This window comes from Miscanthus floridulus, chromosome 15 (assembly GCF_019320115.1).
Source record: "Miscanthus floridulus cultivar M001 chromosome 15, ASM1932011v1, whole genome shotgun sequence".
Taxonomy (NCBI): Eukaryota; Viridiplantae; Streptophyta; class Magnoliopsida; order Poales; family Poaceae; genus Miscanthus; species Miscanthus floridulus.
The window spans coordinates 73,155,757-73,182,446 of record NC_089594.1 but is presented as its reverse complement, the minus strand read 5'-3'; the positions used below and the strand labels follow the sequence as shown (position 1 = coordinate 73,182,446).

Below are 26,690 nucleotides of genomic sequence, written 5' to 3'. Positions count from 1 at the left end.
AGGCGAGCCTGCAGCCGGTTTTCCCAGCGTCTGTCCGGTGCCAGGCTTGTGTCGCATACAGCTCGCTGTTGTGTGTGATCTGGGACAAACTGCCGACATTTTGGGCCCAGTTAGTCGCGTATCCCGTCGGCCCGTGACGAGCTCAGGCCAGTATTCTCAGTTGTTGGGCCAAGATATTCATAATGGGCCACAACCTAACATGTGTTCCATGTTCAGAAAGAACTGTGCCCGGAGGTCCTCTATCTGGAGAAAAAAAAAACTGGGCCCGAGGCCTGGTGCAGCCGTGTCGATCTGCAGCTATTGCGAAGGAGCAGTAGTAATCCGTAACCCGGTCCAGTGTAAACTTGATTTAGGGGCTGCCACGGAGAGCTAGGCTGATGTTTGGTTCTCTGCCGCCCCAAGCCACGCCACAGATTGCGGCGTCCACCGGTTCCGCAGCTGCTGCTTGGTTCCTGTTATGCTGCCACTACTACTACCAGTACAAAATCACGCCACACCTGTGGTGCCAAAATTCGTCGCCTAACCTTCGGCGCTGCCGTGGTTGCGGCGTGGCGAGCCATGGCCAGAAACCAAAAGGCTTCGGCGGCGCCACATCTGGCGTGGTAGGCTTTGGTGGGCAACCAAACAGCCTCTTAGAACACAAGCAGCTAAACACATGTACTAGGAGTTTTTAGATAGTGATCGATCGGAGGAAATTGCTTAACTGGCTGAACAATAGCATGAAGCAACTAAAACATGATGCCAGTTATCTATCCAACAAGTGCACCAGTACTGTAGGTGGCGATGCATCGCAGCCTAGCTATAGCTAGCCGCCCCCCGGGTTAGTGGCTCAGACGCACAGTGCAGCTGCATGCAGCCAGCAGATAGGGACTGGCCACTTAGGCACTGAGCATGTTGTACTCCCTCGCGTACCAATAAAGCAGACATGTACTGTACTAAACACGCCAAGCTCACGTGATTTTCCAATTCTCATGGTTTTTTTTTTCGAAAGGCGGCAAAAAAGCTTTTGCTAGATTTTTATTAGACGATAGAAAGAAAAAAAAAGGGTGTTACAACGTTTTTACAACCTCAACAATAGACTCAACTCTACTAAGGCGTACAGACCAAACCATTCTACTGAGGAAAGAAAACAAAACCTGTAGAAACTCTTAAAGAGAAAGGGAATAGAGGAAAAAATAAACGCTACCGATGAGCTTCTGCATTTGATCTTGTGGCCAACCGGAATTGATCGATCTCCTCCTTGCATAAGAATGCCACCTCCCTTGGCTGCAAGCTTTTGTTTTGGAAAGTTCTTCTATTTCTCTCTTTCCATATGTTCCACCAAAAATAGATCATGAGGCCATCAAAGTTTCTCCTGTGAGGTTTATCTATCCGTAGACTGCATCTGCGCCAGTAGCCATGGAGCGACCCATTGTCTCCCACTGTGTCGATTGCTGAGAGCCCAAACCAAGTTTTCAAGATGGACCATACTTGTTTTGAGAAGGGACAACCCTTGCACAAATGCGTGGGGTTTTCTAGATCAACTCCGCATAGTTTGCATATAGGGTCATTTGGCCAATTTCTCTTTATCAAATTGTTCGCCGTGAGAATCTTCTTATGTAGCAACGTCCACGCGAAAAATCTGCATTTCGGCTCAGCCCTAGCCTTCCATATCGATATGATTCGTAGCTTGCTGTATGACCCTTCATATTGAATGCGGTATGCGCTCTTGGATGTATACTCTCCATCTGCCGTCAAGCGCCATATTAAGCTGTCCTCCCTACTAGCTTCAAGCTGGACTTGCTGTACAGCTTCCCACAGTCAGACGTGCTCCTGAATTTCGGCAGTTGTCAGGATTGGGGTGATGTGAAAAATCCACTTATTGTCCTGTATTTCCTTTTGCACCGTGACGTTCTTCCTCTTGGCTTTCTTGAATAAGGTTGGCGCAAAGCTCTTAGGCGCCATTCCTTGCACCCACGATGAAGTCTAGAATTTGGCCATTTTGCCATCGCCGATCGTTACTATCGTCGATGCAGCGAAGAAGTCCCTGTCGCGGCCATCACACGGTAGTTCTAATTTGTTCCATGCCCTTTCCTTTTGGCGCCATTGGAGCCATAGCCAACGTAGGCGAAGCGCTCGTGCGAAACATTCCAAATCTAGAATTCCTAGCCCTCCCTTAATCTTGGGTTGACAGGATGTAGGCCAGTTGACGATCGAATGTCCTCCATAGACCTTGTCAGGCGTCTCTCCCCTCCAAAGAAAGCTTCTTCTCATTCGATCAATCCTTTTTATAAGCCATTTGAGTTTGGGGAACACCGTCATGTGGTAGATTGGTTGAGAGGAGAGCACCGTTTTTACCAACGTCTCTCTCCTAGCTGAAGATAAGAATCTCCCCTTTCCACCCCGGCCATCGTGCACCAATTTTATCCAAAAGGGGTTGCACATCTATTTTCCTCAGTTTCCGCACATGGAGAGGGAGGCCGAGGTACTTGCCAGGGAAGTTGCAAATTTTGCCAGGGAAGTTTTGAAGTAATTGCACGACTGTGTTGGTGTCTAATCTGATCGGGTAGATTTCTGTTTTGGAGATGTTGATTTTGAGTCCCGGGCATTCTCCAAAGAAACTAAAGATTCTATGTAAATGATCGATTTCCAGGTTACTGGGGGAAGCAAAAATTGCCGCATCATCCGCATATAGTGAACACCGAAGGTTCGCTGCCCTTGGTAAAACTGGATTCATAATGCCTCTATTCGCAGCGACCTCGATGATGCGCTGTAATGGATCAATAGATAAGATGAACAACAGTGGTGAAAGGGGGTCCCCCCTGCCTGAGCCCCCTCTCATGTCTTATCTCCTTCGCCAACTGACCATTGATCAGAATTCTTGAGGTTGCCGAGCCAAGTAAAGCCGCGATCCAATCTCTCCATTTTGTGCTAAACCCCAAGTTTTCAAGTACCTCTAGCAGGAAGCTCCATCCAATGGAATCTAATGCTTTGGATATGTCAAATTTTATGAAGAGGGCCGGCTTCCTTCTCTTATGTAGTAGTAGGATCACCCGTTGCACATAGATAAAATTATCATGGATGCACCTCTTCTTTATGAATGCATTCTAAGCGTTAGACACAAGGTCATTCATGTGAGGCGCCAATCTGTTTGCGAGTAATTTCGTAATGATTTTCACAAAGCTGTTGATTAGGCTTATAGGTCTGTAGTCTGAAAGCACGGCTGCATACTGGGTTTTAGGCAACAGAACAATGTTTGCAGTGTTGATCGGGTGTAGTTTTGATGTTTGGTTATTGAAGAAACTCTTGATCGCTTGTATCACATCGTCTTTGATGACTGACCAACATTTCTTGTCGAAGCATCCTATAAATCCGTCAGGACCGGGCGCCTTTTCAGATGGCATATCTTTGATTACAACCTCAATTTCTTGCGTGGTGAAGGGTGAGTCGAGATCCTCCAGATCATGGTGTTCATAGCCTAAATCCTCCCAATTAATTACTCTGGTTCTTATACTCGGAGAGTCCATCAGGTTTGAGAAATGGTTGAAAGCCAGAGTTGATTTGTTTTCCTAAGAGATGACCGGTCCCGAGTCTCCATTCGGGGTGGCAATGAATGATTTCTTTTTCCTCATGTTTGCATGCAGTTGGAAGAAACGCGTGTTGGTGTCTCCCTTCCGAATCCAAGTTAGCCTTGAGTGTTGGCGAGCTCGTGATTTCTGTATAGCTGCGATCCCCATGGATTTTGTTTTGAGATACTTCTTGAACTCCCATTCTTCCTGTGTGAGGGATCTTGCTTCTTGTGCCTTTTCCAGGTTTGCCAGGGTTAGAGTTAGAATGGCCCAACTCAATTTCCAACCACCAAGGGATTTTCGCCGCCAATTCTTTAGAGCTTTGGCTGTCCATAGCATTTTGACATGGAGCCAAAGGATGGCGTCTTGAGTGTTCACCAGTTTGATCCATGATTCTTTAATTGTATCCAGGAAATCGGGTCTATGCGCTCAGTGAGACTCAAATCTAAAACCTCTGTAAAAATCCATGCTAACATCCCCTTGTAAAAATAAAGCGCTATGGTCCAAGCCAAGCGAGGCCAACGCTCGAAGGTCGGTTCTTGGAAACAATTCAAGCCAATCCGCAGATGCAAAGAAATGGTCAATTCTTGTCATTGTCGGAGATTGCTGATCGTTGCATCAGGTATACTTCCTCCCCCTTAGATCAATCCTAGCGAGTTCTAGATTGTCTGCTGTTGATCTGAATCTATTGATCATTGGCAGGTTAAGACGTGCATTGTTTTTCTCTCGCGCATTTAGGATTAAGTTGAAGTCTCCCAGCACCAGCCAGGCTGGTAGGCAAAGTGTGCACAAATCCGTGATCTCCTGGAGAAACAAAAGTTTATCCGCATCACTCTATGGTCTGTAGACCCAGGTTATGGTCCAAGTTTTATTTTCTGCTAGCATCGTTATCGTATATTGTGTGGGCGGTGTGGTGCGGTTGGCTTATGTTGAAAAAAATGATCGGATGCAGCAATAAGTATTCCTCCGCTGGCACCCACGGAAGGCAGGAACGCTACGTTGTTCGCCAATTCTGCCCCGATTGTCTCCACTAATAGACTATGTGTCCAAGTGCTGATTTTTGTTTCGTGTAGACAAGCAATTGCAACACCATAGAAAGGGGTACCCTAAGCAAGAACCGAAAAAATTGCTTAGACCTTGTAAATATCGGAGCCAAGAGACAACCCCGAGGCCTCGGCCGATTCTCCGATTCACCCGAGGCCCACGCCACAAGGCCTCGGACGAGGTACCAACTCTCTACCTTGCCCGAGGCCCCCTCGCCCGAGGCCCTGCCCCGCAAGGCCTCGGACGAGGTACCGATTCTCTGATTCGCTCGAGGCCCCGCGCCACGAGGCCTCGGACGAACTCTCATTTACCGACTCGCTCGAGGCCGGCTCGGCATCGACCCCATCACCGCTGCCTTGACCAATTTCCCTGACAGGATGTGACACCCAACCAACACGTCAACCACTCCCGCAACGTCAGCCACATGCCGGCGTAGTACAGCGGAGTGGCCGACGGGACGGGAGTCACATCAGCGCCATGCAGTCCGGGACAGGACGGGGCAGGGGTTACCGTCCGCTGTGCTCGGCACTGTGCCCACGACTGACACCCATGCGGCACTGTGCTGCCTAACCCCACCTGCTCCAAGGACAGTGCGGCGTGGAGAGTCAAGTCCAGGTCCCTGTAGCCTCGGAATCAACGAACAAGACCAACTGCCCCCTCCGAGCCTCGGCTATCCGCTTCCGGGCTCCTGTAGCCTCAGGACTCGCGCCCGCCGAGCCCCCACGATGGTCCAGCCTCTGCATCGACTAGGCCTCGGCACATCGCCCGCAAAACGCGCCATACCCTACGTCAGGCTACAGGAGCTCCCACATCACGCACAGGGCCAAGCTCCTATATCCTCGGAGTCAGCACACCCGCGCCATCGCATCAACCCGGCCTCAGCACTCTGCGCCGGTCAAACATACAGCAACCAGCATGCTTCCAACACGCCTGCCACCACAGGAGCTCCCACATCGCACAGGACCAGGCGTGACCGGCACGTCGCTCCAGAGTACCAAGGACAAGACCGCTCCATCGACCATACCGCCACAGTAATGAGCTGTAGGACTCGGACATACCACCTCCGCTCACAAAACACCACGTAGCGAACGCATGTACCGCCCCTGTCCTCTCCTTCAACTATAAAAGGGGGTGACCGGGGCCGTTTCTAGGACGATCAGGCACTCACGGAGACATCGCTCAGATACACACACATGCGCAAGCAACGAGCAACACTCTATAATACGCACGCTCCCTCACTGCAAGAGATCAACATCTCAAGCAACCCACGCCGCTCCACGTAGAGACCTGGGACAAACTCCCTCTCTCGCCCTGCTTGTAAACCACTACTACAAGCACCTCGGTGCAAGGAATACAAGATCACTCTCTCAGACTGGACGTAGGGCACCTATTGCCTGAACCAATATAAACCTTGTATCTCTTTGCATCACCATTCCGGATTAGGGACACGCAGCACACTTTCACTAGTTGGTTGAGGATCCACCGATCCAAAACACCGACAGTTGGCGCGCCAGGTAGGGGACATACTGCGTGTTAGCTTAATCATCCCAACAAGTTCTGGATGGCAGACCCCGTGCGACCACTGTGTCTCGGCACGGTGATCTGGTTTGGGAGCCTAGAGTTCATGTCTCTAGGATGTGAGCATGATATGGTACTCCTCACACCTAGAGCCCCACCAACCGACGACGACATCACGTACCAGCAGCCCAGGTGCAGACGGTGCCTGGGCCACCGCTCGCGTCACCCTCGCCAGGTACGATGCGGGCGGGACCACCCTGACACCCTGCGAGCTCAAGGCGGTGCACCACGCTCTACCGGTATCCCACACCCGGCTGTTGGTACAGAGTCCCTGGTTGGGGACCTGTCCAGCTTAAGCCTGGGCAAGGGAAAGATGTCGGTGGCGTGCAACAACGCCTTGTCATCAAGCTTTGCCCCATCACCTCCTGAGGAATCGACTCCGATGGAGCGGAACCCGGCGATGGCACCATCCCCGTACCCCTTCGGGTTTAGCAATGCCACCGCCGCATACGCTTCCACCTACGCTTCCGCTCACGCGGAGCCCTCAGGACGCCACCAACGTTTCGCCCTCGTCCTCTTCGCCACAACCTCGACCCACACCCACACTGACTCCTTGAAAGAGGACGAGGCGTGGGCCAAAGCGGACTTCTCTAGGCTTCACGACCCTGAAGCCATGCGCCGCTTCATGGCCGTAAGCGACTATTGCTTCGGCTACTCCGACTCCGACTCCGATGATGAAGGCACTTACGATCCCACTCGTGAGTGCTTCCACGTTAAGCTCGGGATGCCGAGAGCGGGCGATGAGGACGAAGGGGCAGGCAATCTCTCCCCGCCCCGCAAGGGGGCAGGCGATGCCACACCCCCTTGCGTCAAACCCCCGACAGCGCAAAACGAGAACCCCGCCCATGAGGAACTTCGACGCCTAGACCTGGAGTAGCTCCGTGAGCTTCAGGCCAAGGTCGAACAAGACCGACTCCTTCTGCAGCAGCTCCGAGACACTCTCGAGCGAGAGCAGCGGGGTCGCGGAGCAGCCCGGCGGAGGGCTCGCGATGTCAACCACCGCATCAACAACGATGAAGGGGGCGAGCAATCCCCTATCTTCAATCGCGCTAGCCAGAACATCGTGGCAGCAGCAATGCTACTCCGGACAATGCCCGGGCCCTCTACCTCGGAGGGGCGACGAGTCCACGGTGAGCTCTGAGACCTCCTCGAGACTACCACGGTACAGCAGGCCGAAAGTTTCGCCTCTCGACGGCGTGGGGGCGCCTCGGAACTACCCACAGCACCGCATCGACAGGATCGAGAGGCCTCGGTTCGTCCCGAGCCTGCTTGGGCACCAACTGCCAACAAGGCCCCCTCGGTGCACAACCGCCTCGGCGACCGACGCGAGGCGTAAGGCGACCATGATGTGGTCAGCAGGCGACGGCGCCACAACAACAATGGGCCCGCTCGAGGCTACCACCTGCACTAGGGCGGCCGCTATGATAGTGGGGAGGACCACAGTCCTTCTCCTGGGCCACCGGGCCCTCGAGTCTTCAGCAAGGCCATCCGCAGCGCTCCATTCCCTGCCCGGTTTCGGCAACCGGCCAACCTCGCAAAGTACAGCGGTGAGACCAACCCCAAGCTGTGGCTGGCCGATTACCGCCTGGCTTGTTAGCTAGGTGGCACGAACGATGACCTGCTCGTCATCCGCAACCTCCTGTTGTTCCTGTCAGACTCGGCGTGAGCCTGGCTCGAACACCTCCCTCCCTTGCAGATCCACAACTGGCGTGACTTGGTAAAGGTCTTCGTTGGGAATTTCTAGGGCACATACGTGCGCCCCAGGAACTCCTGGAACCTCAAGAGTTGTCGCCAGAAGCCGAACGAGTCTCTCGAGACTTCATCCGATGCTTCTCCAAGCAATGCACCGAGTTGCCCTGCGTTGGTGACTTAGAAATTGTCCAGGCTTTCCTCTCTGGCACCTCCTGCCGAGACCTAGTTCGAGAGTTAGGCCGGAATGTACCGACCACGGTGGCCGCACTCCTCGACATCGCCACCAACTTCGCCTCAGGCAAAGAGGCTGTCGGGGCCATCTTCCCCGACAATGACTCCAAGGGGAAGCGGAGGGACAAGGCCCCCGAGGCCTTGGCCCCCCACCTCCCCAAGAAAAAGAAAAAGGGTCACCAGGGGAAGCAGGAGGTCCTCGAGGCCGGTATAGTCACAGCCGCAGATCGCAAGAATCCCCGAGGCCCCACCAGAGGCCCTGGGCTCTTCGACGACATGCTTTAGAAGCCCTGCCCTTACCACCAGGGCCCAGTGAAGCATACCCTCGAAGAGTGCACCATGCTCAGGCATTACTACGCCAAGCTCGGGCTCCCCAACGATGAGGCCAAGAAGAAGGACGCCAGCGATAGGGACAATGACAGGGACGACGGGTTCCCCGAGGTGCACAACGCCTTCATGATCTTTGGCGGGCCTTCAGCGTGCCTCATGGCGCGTCAGCGAAAGAAGGAGCGCAGGGAGGTCTTCTCGGTTAAGATGGCCACTCCCCGATACCTCAACTAGTCTCGGGAGGCGATCACCTTTGATCAAGATGACCACCCCGATTATGTCTCGAACCCCGGGCAGTACCCACTCATTGTTGACCCAATCATCGGCAACACCCGGCTCACCAAGGTGCTGATGGATGGAGGCAGCGGTCTCAACATCCTCTACGCCAACACCCTAGAACTCCTGGAGCTCGACCAGTCACGGCTCCGGGGCAATGCCGCGCCCTTCCACGGCATCGTGCTAGGAAAACGCACGTGACCCCTCGGGCGCATCGTACTTACCCGTCTGCTTTGGCACTCCCTCCAACTACCACAAGGAGATCCTCACCTTCGAGGTGGTTGGGTTCAAGGGGACCTATCACGCCATCCTGGGGCACCCGTGCTACGCCAAGTTCATGGCAATCCCCAACTACACCTACCTCAAGCTCAAGATGATGGGCCCCAACGGCATCATCACTATCGAGTCCATGTACGAGCATGCATATGACTACGACGTCGAGTGCATCGAGTACGCCGAGGCTCACGTGGAGCCCGAGACCCTCATCATCGACCTCGACCGACTTGGTAGCGAGGCGCCTGACACCAAGCGTCGTGCTGGGACTTTCAAGCCCATAGAGGCCATCAAGCTTGTCCTGGTTGACCCCGCCTGCTCCAACGACCGGGCATTGAGGATCAGCGCCACCCTCGATAGCAAATAGGAAGCCGTGCTCATTGACTTTCTCCATGCGAATGTCGATGAGTTTGCGTGGAGTCCCTCAGATATGCCAGGCATACCGAGGGAGGTCGCCGAGCACGCCTTGGACATCCAGGCCGGCTCCAGGCCGGTGAAGCAGCGCCTGCGCCGATTCGACGAGGAAAAGCGCAGGGCTATCGGCGAGGAGGTGCAGAAGCTTTTGGTGACCGGATTCATCAAGGAAGTATCCCATCCCGAGTGGTTAGCTAATCCTGTATTAGTTAGAAAGAAAAATGGGATGTGGAGGATGTGTGTAGACTACACCGATTTGAATAAAGCATGCCCAAAGGTTCCATTCCCATTACCTCGAATCGACCAAATCATCGACTCCACTGCGGGATGCGAGACCCTATCTTTCCTAGATGCGTATTCCGGTTACCATCAAATCAAGATGAAAGAGTCTGACCAGCTTGCGACCTCTTTCATCACTCCATTTGGCATGTACTGCTATGTGACTATTCCATTCGGCCTTAGGAACGCAGGGGCCACATACCAGCAGTGCATGACCCAGGTCTTTGGCGAGCACATCGGGCAAACCATCGAGGCCTACATGGACGACATTGTGGCCAAATCTAGAAAGGCCAATGATCCTATCGACGATTTGGAGATAGCATTTAGATGCCTTAGAGAGAAGGGCATCAAGCTCAATCCCGAGAAGTGTGTCTTCGGGGTCCCCCGAGGCATGCTCTTGGGATTTATAGTCTCGGAGCGCGGCATCGTGGCCAACCTAGAGAAGGTCTTGGCCGTGACCAACATGGGACCAATCCGAGACCTCAAGGGAGTGTAGAGGGTTATGGGATGCCTTGCGGCCCTGAGCCGCTTCATCTCGCGCCTTGGCGAAAAAGGCTTTCCTCTGTACCACCTCTTGAGAAAATCTGAATGCTTTTCTTGGACCCCCGAGGCCGAAGAAGCCCTCACCAAACTCAAGGCACTGCTCTCCAATCCTCCTGTCCTAGTGCTGCCGACCAAGGGTGAGGCCCTCTTACTCTATGTCGCCGCAACGACCCAAGTGGTCAGCACGGCCGTAGTAGTCGAGAGGCAGGAAGAGGGGCATGCTCTACCCATCCAACGACCTATTTACTTCATCAATGAGGTGCTCTCAGAGACTAAGACACGCTACCCCCACATCCAGAAGCTGATCTATGCCATAGTCTTGGCTCTACGCAAGCTGCGCCACTACTTCGAGTCCCACCCGGTGATCGTGGTGTCGTCTTTCCCTCTGGGGGAGATAATCCAAAACCGAGAGGCCTCAGGTAGAATAGCCAAGTGGGCCATCGAACTTATGGGGGAAGCACTGTCTTTTGTGCCTCGGCAAGCAATTAAATCTCAGGTCTTGGCTGATTTTGTGGCTAAGTGGACCGACACCCAACTGCCACCTGCTCAAATCCAGGCGAAATGCTGGACCATGTACTTTGATAGGTCCCTGATGAAGACCAGGGTAGGCGCATGTCTGCTCTTCATCTCACCCCTCAGAGTGCATATGTGCTACATGATTTGGCTCCACTTCGCCGCCTCCAACAACGCAGCCGAGTATGAAGCCCTCGTCAACGGCTTGCAGATCGCCATCGAACTTGGAGTACGGCGTCTCAACGTACGGGGCGATTCGCAGCTCATCATCGATCAAGTCATGAAGGAGTCGAACTGCCATGACCCCAAAATGGAGGCGTACTGCAAGTTGGTACGTCGCCTAGAAGATAAGTTCGACGGTCTCGAACTCAACCATATTGCGTGAAAATTCAATGAGGCCATGGACGAACTGGCAAAGATGGCGTCGGCGCGGGCCCTGGTCCCCCCGAACATCTTCACTAGAGACCTCCACAAGCCTTCCGTCGACTACGCCTCAGCAGCGGTAGAGAGCCCATCGGTCGAGCCCACCGCAGAGCCTGAGGCCCCTTCTGTCACCGAGACCCTCGCGGCCGAGCCCGAGGTCATGGAAATCAACGCGGAGCCTCCCGAGGCAAACCAGGGCACGAACTAGCGAGTCCCGTTCCTTGATTGCCTCATTCGAGGAGAGCTTCCTGCAGATAGGACCGAAGCCCGACGGCTTGCGTGATGAGCCAAAACTTACGTCCTCAGCAACGGCGAGTTGTACAGGCGAAGCCCATCTGGCGTCCTCCAACGATGCATCACCACCGAGGAAGGCCAAGCCCTACTTTGGGACTTGCACGCGGGAGCCTGCGGGCACCATGTAGTGCCTCGGACGCTCATCAGAAACACCTTCCGCCAAGGGTTCTACTGGCCAACGGCGGTTGCTGATGCCACCAAGCTGGTACGCTCCTACGAGGGATGCCAGTACTATGCGCGGCGGACGCACCTCCTGGCCCAAGCCCTCTAGACCATCCTCGTTACATGGCCATTCGCCGTGTGGGGGCTAGACATGATTGGGCCTCTGCAGAAGGCCCCTGGGGGCTATACCCATTTGCTGGTAGCGATCGATAAGTTCTCCAAGTGGATCAAGGCTCGTCCGATCGTTCGAATCAAATCCGAGCAAGCGGTGCTGTTCTTCACTGATATCATCCACAGGTTCGGGGTTCCAAACACCATCACTGACGATGGGACACAATTCACCGGCCACAAGTTCCTAATGTTCTGCGATGACCACCACATTTGTGTGGTCTGGTCAGTCGTAGGACACCCTAGGGCAAACGGCCAAGTAGAGCATGCCAACGGCATGATCCTACAGGGCCTCAAGCCAAGAATATACAACCGGTTGAAGAAATTTGGCAAGAAATGGCTTGCCAAACTCCCATCGGTCATTTGGAGCCTGAGGAACACTTCGAGCCGAGCCACGGGGTTCACACCATTCTTCCTGGTCTATGGATCCGAGGCCATCCTCCCCACTAACTTAGAGTACGGTTCCCCGAGGTTACAAGCCTACAACGAGCAAAGCAACCGCACTGCCCGCGAGGATGCCCTCACCAACTGGAGGAAGCCCGAGACGTTGCGCTGCTACATTCAGCCAAGTACCAGCAAGCCCTACGACGCTATCAAGCCTGGCACATTCAAAGCTGAGACCTGAAGGTAGGCGACCTGGTGCTGAGACTGAGGCAGAGCAACAAGGGCCGCCACAAGCTGACCCCGCCATGGGAAGGGCCGTACATCGTCGCCCAAGTGCTAAAGCCCGGTACCTACAAGCTGGCCAACAAGAAGGGCGAAATCCTCACCAACGCTTGGAACATAGAACAGCTACGTCGTTTCTACCCTTAAATTTCCAAGCATTGTATACATTGTTTCTCGAAATACATTAAAGAAGCGTTCTTTTGTTGTTCTAATTTTTCGAGAAACCCCCCGAGCCCATCGATGGGGGATCGGCATTACGATAACGCTAAAAGGGAGACTCGGCTCTGCCTCTACAGAGGTGCCCACCGTGGGGCTTGAACAAGACTCGGCTTTGCCTCTGCAGAACCGAGCCTCCCTCGGGGGCTAAAAGGGGGGGACCCAGACCCCCTAAGTCCCAGGCACCATTTTTAGTCGCTTTTCGAAAAAAATTCTACGCCAAACTCTCTCGCGTACTCTGACAAATCGATTGTAAAAAACCTAAGGACCGAAAGTGTGCCTCGAGGCCAAAAGGCCGACCAAGCCGTGAGACTACCTACGCCTCTGGGCTATGGCAACTCCCTCACCACCTTTTGCCCGAGGGGCAGCTTAGGCTCCAAGGAAGTTTTTTGCAAGTGATATGTTCAGAAACGAGACAGAGGGCAGAGGCTCGGAAATACAATAAAAACAATTAAAAAGCGTATACACACGAGTACTTTAAAAGGCCTCGACGGCCACAAGCGTTATGATAGGGTAACATAAGTCCTAATCTGTTTACATGACCCCTTTGGCCTAGGTCAAAACTCAGGGTCGCCAGCGTCGGCAGACGGCGTGGGAGGAACCACCTCCTCTTCGAACAAACTGGCTAGCGCCATGCCAGGGGCCTCAACCACCTCCTCCAGCTTCATGACCTCCTCCTCAGCTTCCTCGTCATCCTCAGCCACGACGTAACCGTCGCTGATGGCCACGAGGTTGATGCTGGCGTAGTGCGAGGAGACGACGGCTAGGGCATGTTTGACGCCCGTATGCAGTGCCCCCCGGAGTCGCTCGTGGACTCGGCTGCTCAACATGATCAGGTGGCTCCTGAGGGAGCTGCTCGGCTCGACCCCCCCCAACCTCCAGGGCCTCGTAGGCGGTACGGGTGGCACTCTGCAGCGCGTTGTGCTCCCGGATCTCGGCCTCGAGCACCGACTGCACTTCGACGAAGGCCTCGGCTGTCTGGGAGACCTCCTTCTCCAGCCCTGTGCCCAGATAGGTGGGATGGGGTTAAGAATGAAAGAAAAACAAATAAAACAAGGGGCGCGGTTTAACAGGACTCACCCTCGGACTTTTTCTTCCAGGCTAAGGCCTCGACCCGGGAGGCCTCGACCACCTTGAGGGCCTCTGCCAGGGCACCTTTCATCAGCGGATGCGCACCTTGCTCCGCACCCAGCTGCCCAGCGATGGCCTTGGCGGAGGCCGTCGCTTCTTTAGCCCGAGACCTGAAGGTGTTCCGCTCGCCGGCCACCCGGGTCAGCTCCTCCTCTAGCTCCTTGATCCGCGCCGCCAAAGGGACAGCCTGCTCCTAGGCCATGGTCGCCTCGGCCTTCATATCAGCACAGCGAAGACGGAGGTCCTCCACCTCCATGCTCCGCGCCGATAGAAGCTCATTAGCATTGGCGAGCAAGTCCTTCTGCTGCCGCAGCTAGTCCCAGATGTCCCTCTCCTGCCACAGGAACATCGACTTCCCGAGGGACTGGGCCTCGAGCTCCTGGGTAGGCAAAACAGGGGTCAAGTACTATGAGAAAACTCGGAAAAAGATGACACAGCACCAGGAAGGAAAGCGCGCACCTGGGCAACCCCGGGCAGATCGTTAGCCACGATGGATAGCGCTGTCCGCAGCGACCGCTCCGCCAGCTGGTGAAATTGCTCGAAGGAGCCCCAGCGCCCCCCCTCAGCCACGTCCTCAAGGGCGCACAGAGGCTCCCCCTTAGGGTCGTCCCGGCTCTGCCACAAGACACGCGGGTGATCCCACCCGTGGGACTTGAGTTGTACCCGCACGAGGGCCGAACTCCCCTCGGCAGGAGTTAGGACTGGCTGCTCCACGGTGCTGGCCGCCTCGGCGTCTGCCACCTCCTTCCCCCGGGAAGTATCGTCGGAAGAGATTGCCTGAACCTCCACCTCCCGGATGCTCTCCTGCGACGGCGGCGGGTCTTGGACCGGGGGCCGCACCAGAGCTTGCCCCGCCCTCGTCTCCGCATCCTGGACCGACGGCTCTGCCATGCCCAAGCTGGCCTCTGCCTCGGCCTCGATGGCCTCATCGGTTGTAGGCGCCTCAGCCTCAAGAGCCCCAGCCTTGTGGGGCGTAGGCGCCTCATCCCCTGCCTGTTTCGCGGCCGCCTTGGTGGCCTCTTCTTGGATGACTGGCTCCTCTAGGTCGGCCCTAGCCGACGCCGCACCACGCTGCAAGGCAGCCTGCGCCTCCACCACCCATTGAGCGGTGGAGCTAGCGCTCACCTTGAGTGCCTTACGCGGCGCTAGGGCGGGCGCCTCCGCCTGACGCTTCTGGCTAAAAGCAAAAGCACTCACAAGGTCAGCATACGACCAAGGGGCGAGCAGGAGATGCTACAAACTCCACTGACAAAACACTCACCTCGAATGGGGACACAGCCGCTTTGGCACTGCGTCCCTCCTCCTCTGCAACGGCCATGGCGGCGGCGGTGGCATGACCTCCATGTCCGCCGATGCCGACCGGCCCTCGCCGGACTCCGGCGCCCCCTCGACCCTCTGTGGAGGTGGTTGCGTTGCCCCCGCCGTTGCTCGCTCCACCTCCACTGTCGAGCCCACCGGGTTGATGGCGCACTTCACCAACGCCCGTGCCTCGGGCGTGTCGGCCTCGGCCCTAGGGTAGGCGATCGCCAGCCCCGAGGCGTCCTCTCCTCCTCCTCCTGGAGACGCCGAGCCGCTCGCCGACGCCCCGGAAGCCGTCCCCCTGACATCAGGGAGATGGTCCAGGGGACCTCGCCCCACCTCGCTCTCATCATCATCGCTCGAAGGGTCCATCGATGACGATGATAGAGACGGCTCCACCGGGAGACCATCGTACCTCTGCTGCCGGCGACGTTTCTCCAGTTCGTCGCGCTTGAGGTTCTTCCTCTTGCGCCTTGCCTCTGTGGCGTCCTTCTGCTTCTTGTACGCCTCGGTGGATGCCCTGTTCTTGGCTCGCCGCTCTGCGTCCTCAGGAATGGGCGGTGGGGAGGCTCGCACATCCCTCATCCCCTATAGGAACGGCGAACGCAAATAAGGGAACAGGAAAATGCAAGGAGCAAGGAGGCCTCGGGGGCCGCAGCGGCGTGTGACTCACCAGAGAGATGTACCCCCGTGACAGGCACATCGGGAACGGGGACAGACCACTGCTCTTCAGCTGCCCATCCACCGTCTCTTTCACCCGACGTAGAATCTCCTCGTCGGAGAGGGCGACGGCAGACAACCGGATGCCATCGATCGGCTCGTTCGGTGTCATCTCGAACAGGCGCCACCGCCGAGCCATCAGTGACAGCACCCTCTAGCAATGGAAGGCCGCCACGACCATAGCCGCCGTAAGGCCACAGTCGCGCAGCCTCTCCAGTGCCTCTAGAAGCGACCGTAGCTTGGGCTGATCAGGCGTCAGGACGTCGTACCTCCACTTCTCCGGCTGGTACTCCACGACCCGCCCGGTATAGGGGGGAAGTCCGCCATCGTCATTGCGAAGGTAGAACCAGCTATTGTACCAGCGGCGGTTGGACGACGCGAGCTGGGCTAGGATGTAGAGGAGCTACCGGTCTTGGCGCACCTGGAGAGTGCAGCCGTCGGCCCTCATCGCCTTCCGCGTGCCCGCCGTGCCCGCCGGCTTGGTGGTGAGCCCCGCCCGAAAGAGGTGGAGCCATAGCTCCCAGTGGGGGGCAATGCCTAGGTACCCCTCGCAGATGACGACAAAGATGGCCGCCTGCGCAATGGAGTTGGGGTTGAAGTTGTGGAGCTCCACGCCGTAGTAATGCAGGAGCGCCCGCATGAACCGGTCCACCGGTAGGCCAAGACCACGCTCGTGGAAGGCCACGAAGCTCATGATGTAGCCATCACGCGGCCTCGGCTCTGGCTCGGCCCCCAAAACAATCCACTCCGGTCTGTTAGGGTCGATAACCGGGCGGAGGAGGCCGTCGTCGACAAGTGACTGCAGCGTCTCCGCAGACACATCGGACGGACCCCAAGGATCCGCCTGAACAACAATAGCACCACCGGCCATGGGTGCGGTGGAGAATGTGGCTATGGCGGTAAGGCGTGCTCTCGCTATCCCTCTCTCTCTCTCGCCTTTCCTCCCCCTTCTCCCTTCTTCTTCCTAGCACTCTCTTCCTCTGTTCTTAGCAACCGCTCGAGGGCAAAAAGGGCGAACGTAGGCAGGCAAGGTAAGGAGGGACGGGGGAGGGAAGGGGGTGAAACGGACGGGTGACGAAACCGAGGAAATTTCCCTCAGATCTAGCGCAGTTAATTCGGATCCGATCAAACCACCCACGCGTCCACCTTTTCCTTATTAACTGCACGCGCATAGTAACGTCCCATCCACAGACATCGCGTCGCATCCAACCGCAGCGACAACAGGCGCTGTTCCATCTCCCCGAGAAACTGCCTCAAAAGGCGCGCCCGTAGTTGTCAGCCGATGGGAGGGGAATTTCCCCCAGCCGATTCCTTTCAGGCTAAGGAACTGGGCACCGAGCCCGTTATGGTCGAGAGGTTCGAAGGCTGGGCCCCCGAGGGTCTCGACAGCCGCCCTAGGACAAACAGAGTCAGGGATGACTATGGGCGAGCCCGTACATGGCCGAGGCCCAAGCAAGCAATTGCTTGGGATGCCCTAAGTCGTGTCCGAGACCGGCAGGGAGGTCTCTGAATGGGATCCCACCGTAGGGAGGCACCGAGCCCCCAGGGCCAATCGAACGGCCCTGGGACCCATTAGAGAAGCCCTCTGGTACTTTTGGAGCACGTCTCTGGACCGCTAGCTGACCCCTATCGAATGGGGCATGGGCCTCCACTTGGACTTACCCGATAACAGCTCACCAGAGGTGTCACTGCTCGCGCCCACCGAGGGTAGCCTGGCATACTCCACCCCTCCTTCTAAACAAAAAGGATGCGCGAGGGCCACCCAAAAAAGACAGGGAAACTCCTGATCGCCCTCTTGCTCCGCGCAGAGGCTCGAGGGCTCCTCCTGCAACCAAACCGATTCCTTTCAGGCTAAGGAACTGGGCACCAAGCCCGTTATGGTCTAGGGGTTCGAAGGCTAGGCCCCTGAGGGTCTCGACAGTCGCCCCAGGACAAACAGAGTCAGGGATGACTATGGGCGAGCCCGTACATGGCCGAAGCCCAAGCAAGCAATTGCTTGGGATGCCCTGAGTCGTGTCCGAGACCGGCATGGAGGTCTCTGAATGGGATCCCACCGTAGGGAGGCACCGAGCCCCCGGGGCCAATCGAACGGCCGTAGGACCCACTAGAGAAGCCCTCTGGTACTTTTGGAGCACGTCTCTGGACCGCTAGCCGACCCCTATCGAATGGGGCACGGGCCTCCACTTGGACTTACCCGATAATAGCTCACCGGAGGTGTCACTGCTCGCGCCCATCGAGGGTAGCCTGGCATACTCCACCCCTCCTTCCGAATGAAAAGGATGCGCAAGGGCCACCCAAAAAAGACAGGGAAACTCCCGATCGCCCTCTTGCTCCGCGCAGAGGCTCGGGGGCTCTTCCTGCAACCAAGCCAAGACCCAGCGACCCGAACTCGCACTCAGGGGCTCGGCAAACGCGATAAAACCCCTCACTCAACAGCGAAAAAGCCCCTGGAGGAGCAAATCCACTCCTCCAGGGCCTCGGGGGCTACACCCGGCGGGTACGCTCGCGCGCACCCGCCGAGGCCTCGAGCACAAAACACAATCTCGATGGGAGCCGCTGCGAGCCAAGTCTCGTCAAAACCTCAGGGAGAGTGCCTGCACTCCCCCCGAGGCTCGGGGGCTACTGTCGGATACCATAGAAAGGGGTACCCTAAGCAAGAACCGAAAAATTGCTTAGACCTTGTAAATATCGGAGCCAAGAGACAACCCCGAGGCCTCGGCCGATTCTCCGATTCGCCCGAGGCCTCGGCCGATTCTCCACGCCATAAGGCCTTGGACGAGGTACCAACTCTTCGCCTCACCCGAGGCCCCCTCGCCCGAGGCCCCGCCCCGCAAGGCCTTGGACGAGGTATCGATTCTCCGATTCGCTCGAGGCCCCGCGCCATGAGGCCTCAGACGAACTCTCATTTACCGACTCGCTCGAGGCCGGCTCGGCATCGACCCCATCACCGCCGCCTTGACCAATTTCCCTAACAGGATGTGACACCCAACCAACGTGTCAACCACTCCCGCAACGTCAGCCACACGCCGGCGCAGTACAGCGGAGTGGCCAACGGGACGGGAGTCACATCGGCGCCATGCAGTCCGGGACAGGACGGGGCAGGGGTTACCGGCCGCTGTGCTCGGCACTGTGCCCACGACTGACACCCATGCGTCACTGTGCTGCCTAACCCCACCTGCTCTAAGGACAGCACGGCGTGGAGAGTCAAGTCCAGGTCCCTGTAGCCTTGGAATCAACGAACAAGACCAACTGCTCCCTCTGAGCCTCGGCTATCCGCTTCTGGGCTCCTGTAGCCTCGGGACTCGCGCCCACCGAGCCCCCACGATGGTCCAGCCTCTGCATCGACCGGGCCTCGGCACGTCGCCCGCAGAACGCGCCATACCCTGCGTCAGGCTACAGGAGCTCCCACGTCGCGCACAGGGCCAAGCTCCTGTATCCTCGGAGTCAGCACACCCGCGCCATCGCATCAACCCGGCCTCGGCACTCCACGCCGGTCAAACATACAGCAACCACGCTTCCAACGCTCCTGCCACCACAGGAGCTCCCACGTCGCACAGGACCAGGCGTGACCGACATGTCGCTCCAGAGTACCAAGGACAAGACCGCTCCATCGACCATACCGCCACAGTAACGAGCTGCAGGGCTCGGACATACCGTCTCCGCTCACAAAACACCACGTAGCGAACGCATGTACCGCCCCTGTCCTCTCCTTCAACTATAAAAGGGGGTGACCGGGGCCGTTTCTAGGACGATCAGGCACTCACGGAGACATCGCTCAGATACACACACGCAAGCAACGAGCAACACTCTGTAATACGCACGCTCCCTCACTGCAAGAGATCAACATCTCAAGCAACCCACGCCGCTTCACGCAGAGACCTGGGACAAACTCCCTCTCTCGCCCTGCTTGTAAACCCCTACTACAAGCACCTCGGTGCAAGGAATACAAGATCGCTCTCTCAGACTGGACGTAGGGCAACTATTGCCTGAACCAGTATAAACCTTGTGTCTCTTTACATCACCATTCCGGATTAGGGACACGCAGTACACTTTCACTAGTTGGTTGAGGATCCGCCGGTCCAAAACACCGACAACTTGGTTTCGAATAGATGCGCGCTTAGCCCCGTCGTTCAAACCTCTCACATTCCAACACAGCAAGTTACAATTCTTAGCCGACATAATGAATAATTCTTACTACTTGCTCACAACTGAGAGTGGACGAGGGCAACAGAGCCAGCAGACCGTAGTTCTCTCCCGAGGTCCAAAGAGCGCAGATGGGGAGGGCCGAAGGCAACATTGCCGGTAGGTCCCAGTTCTCCCCCCAAGTCTTGATCATACATGTTTTCCGCGGAAGGCTCCAGGGCCAGCAGGCGCAGCAGGCGCACAACCAATACCGCCGAAGGCTCCATGGCCAGCAGGCGTGCAAACAACAGTAACCAAATCTTAAAAAGTTCAGGCTACATTTGGCACTAGCGACTACATGCAGATAACGTGGGCGCGCCGCCCAAATCCCCCTACCAGCAGGGGCTAACATCGATCATTGACCACTGAAGTCTGGCGCCTAGGCCACCAGTCCTGGTGCCCCGACAGCCTCACCCTGATTGCCGCTCTTCCTCTGGATCAAGGCGCCATGCTCGATGAGGTCCTGGATGGCGTCCATCGTGGTCTTCTCGATTGGCCTTGCAAAGTGCTGCGCATATAAGTCAAATTCATCAGGGATTGGAGGTTTGTTAGCACCTGTGTTATCAGTACCCGCAAGGTCCCCCGGTTTCTTCATTAACAAATCTTGTGCTATTTCAATCGTCCCCTTTCCCGAGTTGGCGATGGCCTTTTGCGCTAAGCGGGAACTTTGTCGTTTGATAGGTGGGCTGGCTCCATGGTTGATTAAATTCTGCCGTGGTCTTTGCGTTAACAAAGGTTGGGGGAGTGGTTTGGAGATGGATTCTAGAAAAGCATCTATGGGAGCTACTTGTTGGTTATCTGAGGTGCAGTGATCACTTTCATCTCCTACCGGAAGTTCTTGCTCTATGGTTGGGTTTTGCATAGGTGATGAGTGATTGGCGTTTAGGGGTGCCGTAGGTTGTTCTATGATTACAGACTCGTCATGCAACTCAGGCGGGGGGGGGGGGGGGGGACTCACTAGGATGTCCTGAAGGTGTTCGAGTACCATCCCCAGATCGGTCAGTGCCTCCTCGCCTGTTTTGCCTGCCTCCTGCTCTGTAGATGAAATAGGAGTTGTATTAGGCGTTGTAGCTGTGCCTGTACACGCGCAATTAGCAGTAACCTCAAACGCAGAACTATCAGTAGCATTAGGAGTAATATCAGGAGGTGTTGTTTCCTCACTTGGAGTGATGCCACAGTAATCACTGCTTGCGGCCTTGCCCTGCATCCCCTCATGTTCTGCCATCTTCGTGAAGGAGTTGTTGGCAGTGTGGCCATCCTGTCCCCCTTCCTTGTCCTTGTTGCTGCTCAGGGTGGTGCTGTTAGCCACCTTGATAAGCATAATGCTGTCATCAGTGATAGAGCATTTGGGGGGCCTCAACTCAGTTGCAATAGGGTCTGCAAAGGAGACCCTCTTTGCCTTCTTCTCCTTCTTGTGTTCCTTAACCTTCCAGACCTGGGCTGGCGCCTGGTAGGCTCCACCTGACGGCCTGTTCCTTCGGGGTGGTGATTCACCCCGGCCGCGCCACCTGTTGGATTTAGGGTTTAGGGTTTAGGGCATGGTTCCTCCTATCCCATCTAACTATTTTATTACCGACTTGTTCACCATGCACATTCAGAGCTTAAGTAATTTTCACATGGAACTTGTGATGTGAAAAACATTGGGGATTATGTTGTTCCTGTGATTCCGCGTTTTTTATAGTGACGCGATTTTTCTTTCTAAGATACCAGATTCACTAGATAAAGCAACTTTCATGTTGCCATGCTGGTTGTTACTTTCAGGTATCACTTATAATATAGTGATGAGATGAGATCTGTTTTTTGACCGCAATGAGATGAGATCTGTTGACGCAGTCCAAATTTATTCGTCAACAAGATCCACTTATTAACCACTTACCTCTGAACTTCTCTTTTTATGATCATTTTGTTTTGTTATAGTTTGATTTTGAATCAAACTATATCTAGAGAGGTAGAGGCCAGTGCATTGTGGAGTCATAAGCCAAGTTAATAATATGAGGAGAGGTAGAGGTAGACCAAAATTGACATGGGGGAGACAATCACCCTGTTCGTTTGTTGGTTTCAGCCAGGCTTATTCAACCAACCAACAGTGTTTTTCTCTCACAAAAAACCAGCACCAGCCAGCCCAAACCAACACCAGCACCAGCACCAACCAGCGAACAGGGTGATTAAAAAGAGATTTGAAAGCTTGGGATATACCTAGAGATCTATGTTTGAATAGGAGTGCTTAGAAAGCAGCTATTAATATGTCTGAACCGTGATTAGGGGCTCTTGATGGGTTTCAACTCTAGCCTACCCCAATTTGCTTGGGAGTGACATGCTTTGTTGTTGCTGTTGTTGTATAGTTTGATTTTGAATCAGATTATTTAGTTTCAGTTTTGTGGACTTTTGTTTGGTTCGGGCGAATAGAAATAAAAATTTTCCCTACCTGCTCGACGGACCTGAGCAACAGTGAGCAGGCATTTGAGTCCCATCGCCTCCCCTGTGTGCCTGTGCCAGCGCCGGTGGCGGCCTTAGCTGCAAAACTGGACAGCACCGGCCACTGAGGATTAAAATCGCCTCTGGATGGGGTTTCGAGAGGTGAATCCCTGTTTTCACATATTTTTCTAAGCTATATACTCAAAGAAAAATCTTCCTGTTATTCCAGGGTTAAAGGCGTCTTACGCAGTGTCTACATAGTACTTTATTATTCGTCGACTCAAAACAGAGTTGTTACGAATTTAGAGTATATATGTTGTACCCCAACGCCAAGACGTAAAACGTAACATACCTGATGATTCAACTAAAATAAAAAAGTGGACTCACAAGCCACGGCAAATTTGTCCTTGAAAAGATTATTAGGATGCTTGATGGCTGCCTCACAGGCGTGAATTATGTAAACCGGCGGATTATTGATTGGATATAAGTGAATTGGCTCTTCTCCTTCTGTTTCAGACAGAGGCTGCGGAGACCACCTCCTCATCGTCCTCGTCCTCATCCTCATCCTCATCCTCTGCCTCATGCTCTGCCTAGAATTAATATGTATATTATTGTTATTGTGCCGGAAAAGAGAGGAGCAGAAACCAATGCCCTTTAATAATATATATAAAAATGAGAACCTGAAAGCTGAGTGCAGTTTCCAGTTCCTCCAGCATTTGAGCCAACCGTGGATATTCAACCGTAAGTATCTCGAGCGCCTGTTCCATATCCTCAATGTCCTCCGTCTGTTGACAGCAGCATGCAAGCATTTGTGTTAAATAGATCTCGATGGATGGGCTAGTCAAGGCTTGTATATATGGAACTAAGTTTGCGCAAATGATATATAAATAATGAGTAATTAACCAGCACAAAGTAATAATGTACATTGAATGAAGCATCATAATAATGTGAGAGATGATTCTACATAGTCATAGCAATGGAGAACACATTACCACTCTTTTGAGATCAGGATTAGGTATATTTTCATACACCCGAAGTAGTTCATGTTGCACACGGACAAAGGTGGTATTGAAATGCTCATCAAATCGTTGCTTCTGCAAACAAGGTGGCCAACAACCACAAGGGTCAAAGAAGAAAAAAGAAAAAAAGAAGAGCAAGCAGTGAAGTTTGAAAGGTGTACAGCTACTTGATAGTATGATTATTTCCATTCACAATCCATGGGTTCAGAATTCATGGCCCTAATGATCATGTGGAGAGTACCTGATGTTCTGCATCACCGCTGAGATTCATGTCGGATTTCAGCTGAACCATCTCCAATGCCTCACGCCACGGTAAGTCATGAAGTTGCTTCTGATGCTCAATTTGTTCCCAGACTCTATAGCGCTGCTGTTAATTTTATTTAGCTGGTATAAGGCAGAGGTTGAGCATTGATACCGTATAATGCAAAGCAGGCAGTAACGTACCCTCCATTTTTGTCGTTCAAACATCTGCGAATCTGAATCAGAGTTCACCATTTTATCTTCACCGTATCTTATGATCTCAAGCGTCGGAGGGTTGCTGGCGTGGTGGATGTCGATCGCCTGCCTCAACTCGGCTTCCACTTCCTCCACCTCCGTTAGGAAGCAAGAGGAACAGATGACGTGGGCCTTGATTACCTGGAGTGGCGAGATCTTTCCTACTAATCCAAGGTCGAGACAACGGTTGTCGAGCTTAATGTCACGAACACAGATGTTCAGGTTGATGACTTGAGGACTTGGCATAGCTCCCTGTACAGACATTTAAAAAAAAAAATAGAGGCCAAAACCAGGCAATGATGGATTATTCCCCGTGCACGTACGAGAGTACCTGCAGGCTGAACATGTATTTCAGATCGTCCAGCATTGCGACCAACACTGGATAGCCGAAGGTGGCTATCTTCAACGCCAGTTCCAAAGCCGCGTTACCCTCCATCTGTTGTGAAAAGAGAATGCATTTCCGTAAAATACAAACTCATGCTGCTCTATATATGTGCATTAATGTGAAGAAGTGCATTGCAGCAGCGTGATGTGGGAGATAATTGTAACACGCACTGTAAGTAAGATAAATATATGGAAAATATAGTATCACCACTCTATTCAGGTCACGATGATCATGCATATGTGTATCATCAACTTGCGCCTCATGTTGTTTATCCCGCACGAGCTGAGCTATGGCCTTGTATTGCTGATGAAATCCTTCCGCCTGTTGCAAGCAAGAAGCCCAAGAACCTTCATAAACCCGGGGTCCCTCGAGGACTAGCTTCCACGTCCGGGCTCGGCCCAGGAAAACAACATATAGTTCATGGGCCGGCTCAAAAATCTAAAACACAGCGGGCCGGAAGGGTAGTCCGGTCGCCGACCGGAAGGTCTACCTTTAAGAACAAGCACCCGCTCGACAACTTCTTCGGCCCACCTCTCCGACCGAAGCGCTCGCTTCGGGCACCAGCCGTCTCCGAGCGGTTTCTCCAATCGGAAGGTCTGAAACGCTGCTTCCTACTCCGACACCGCGACTCCGACCCCGCGACCGGGGCTCGTGGGAACCCTGCTCACCGCTATTCTCCGACTGGCGCACTGAGAGCCGACTGGAGCCATCCGACCGGGGGCTCCCCGTTCGGAAGGAACCAGAAGACGTGCGGAGAAAGGCAAGGCATGGCTCACAAGTCAAAACCACTGTACCAGGGACTATACCCTGCACGAAACAGTGCTCTGCAGCCACCCTGACGCAAAGTATTGTAGGGGCCGCTAGAAACTCCCATACGGAAAGCCCTCCGCGTGTCTCTGGACATCGATCGCAGTATGGGCTCCAGGATTTGCCATACCGGGTGAACATAGCGCGGCTCCTCACATGCCACTAGGCATCAAGAAGTATTTGCAGGTACCGGCGTCATCCTTCCTGAAGAAGATAGCTCGACCTCCCGTGCACATCTGATATCCTACAGCGACATCGACAGTATTAGGGGGCGTCAACCCTTATCCAGTTTTCATCAGCGTAGGCAGCAAGGCTTAGAAACATCCGTACTCTCTTCCTCTCACATGTAAAGCCATCCCCTTCATCTATAAAAGGGGATGCGCTCCCTCCAATGAGGAGAGATCGACTTCTTCAAGCTCAGACTCACTAGATCGACATCAACACCTTACAACCGCAAGACCACCAAGTTCCGACCGCAACCCTTCCGGTCGGAGCCAACCGAACCTCTTGTACACCCCCTCCTTTCTCCTTTTCGTTTGTAACCCCACTACAGACTTCGAGCACCTGGGCTCAGGAATAAAGTCACCGACCGATCCTGACTGGACGTAGGGCACGTTGCCCGAACCAGTATAAATCCTGTGTCATTGAGTGCTAGGCCACCTCCGATCACAACGTACAGCAAAACTACAAATATTCACTAGTTGGTTATTTTCTGCATCGACAGTTGGTGCCGTCCGTGGGGAAGACACTGTATGTTCAACACTCTTTTGGTCATCGGATGGCCCATTTTTCCGCCACCCCCGCCGTGGCGGGCTCGGGCGAGACGATTCGTTTCGGCTCGCTGGAGTTCCCCGCACCCTTGCCCGCCGGGATGCGGGTTCCACCCGTCTTTGAGCCATCCCAGGCCTTCCGCTTCGGGAGCCTGGACTTCGTCGCCGACTGGCTCGGCGTACTCCACCTCCGCGAGGAGACTCGTGACCCGGCACCCATCGGAGGGACGTCCTCCATCGACTCCGGGACGCGCGACTTCGACGGCGCGGCATCTGCGCTTCATTCCGAGCAAACTCTCTGCTCAAACCCCGCTGTGAGTAATATACATGCTGTTGTTTACTTACTATGCTCTATCTTCCGCCAAATACCCAGTGGGTTACCGTTGTCCCCGTCGCAGCCGCCATACGGCCAGTTCCCCTATGGCCTCACGTCTTCCGCAGACGCATACGCCCGGGGACTCCAAAAGGTGCTGGCGCCGCACCCTCTCACGTCTAAGTTCGTGGGGATGGCGAGCTATGCTCCCACCTGTTTCCTCGACATCATGGATGACGACGTCAGGAGTGACGGCTCCAGCATCGACGATGTGGCGCCTAGCCACCGTCGGTCCCGGGAGTACGCTGTGGCGGACACCCCGGAACAGCCGCTAGGGGTAACGGAGTCCTTCTGGACCCACGCCCCGCCGGGCCCTCACACGGAGACCCCTGAGCTCACACGTGAGCACGGGGAGGATCTACGACGACAGTGGCCGCATCAGCCACCAACTGCACCAGCGCGCTCGGCGCACCACACTGCGCCCCGTGCGCATAGACCGGCGAGCGG

At 54.8% G+C, this 26,690-nt stretch overlaps 1 long non-coding RNA gene across 1 annotated transcript; it reads left to right on the top strand.

The window, feature by feature from the left end:
- Nucleotides 1–360: 360 nt before the first annotated feature.
- On the top strand, nucleotides 361–21,650 carry LOC136506551 (uncharacterized). Its single transcript, XR_010771660.1, has 3 exons — nucleotides 361–606; nucleotides 21,042–21,395; nucleotides 21,434–21,650. It is a non-coding gene; the product is annotated as an uncharacterized lncRNA (long non-coding RNA).
- Nucleotides 21,651–26,690: the final 5,040 nt, after the last annotated feature.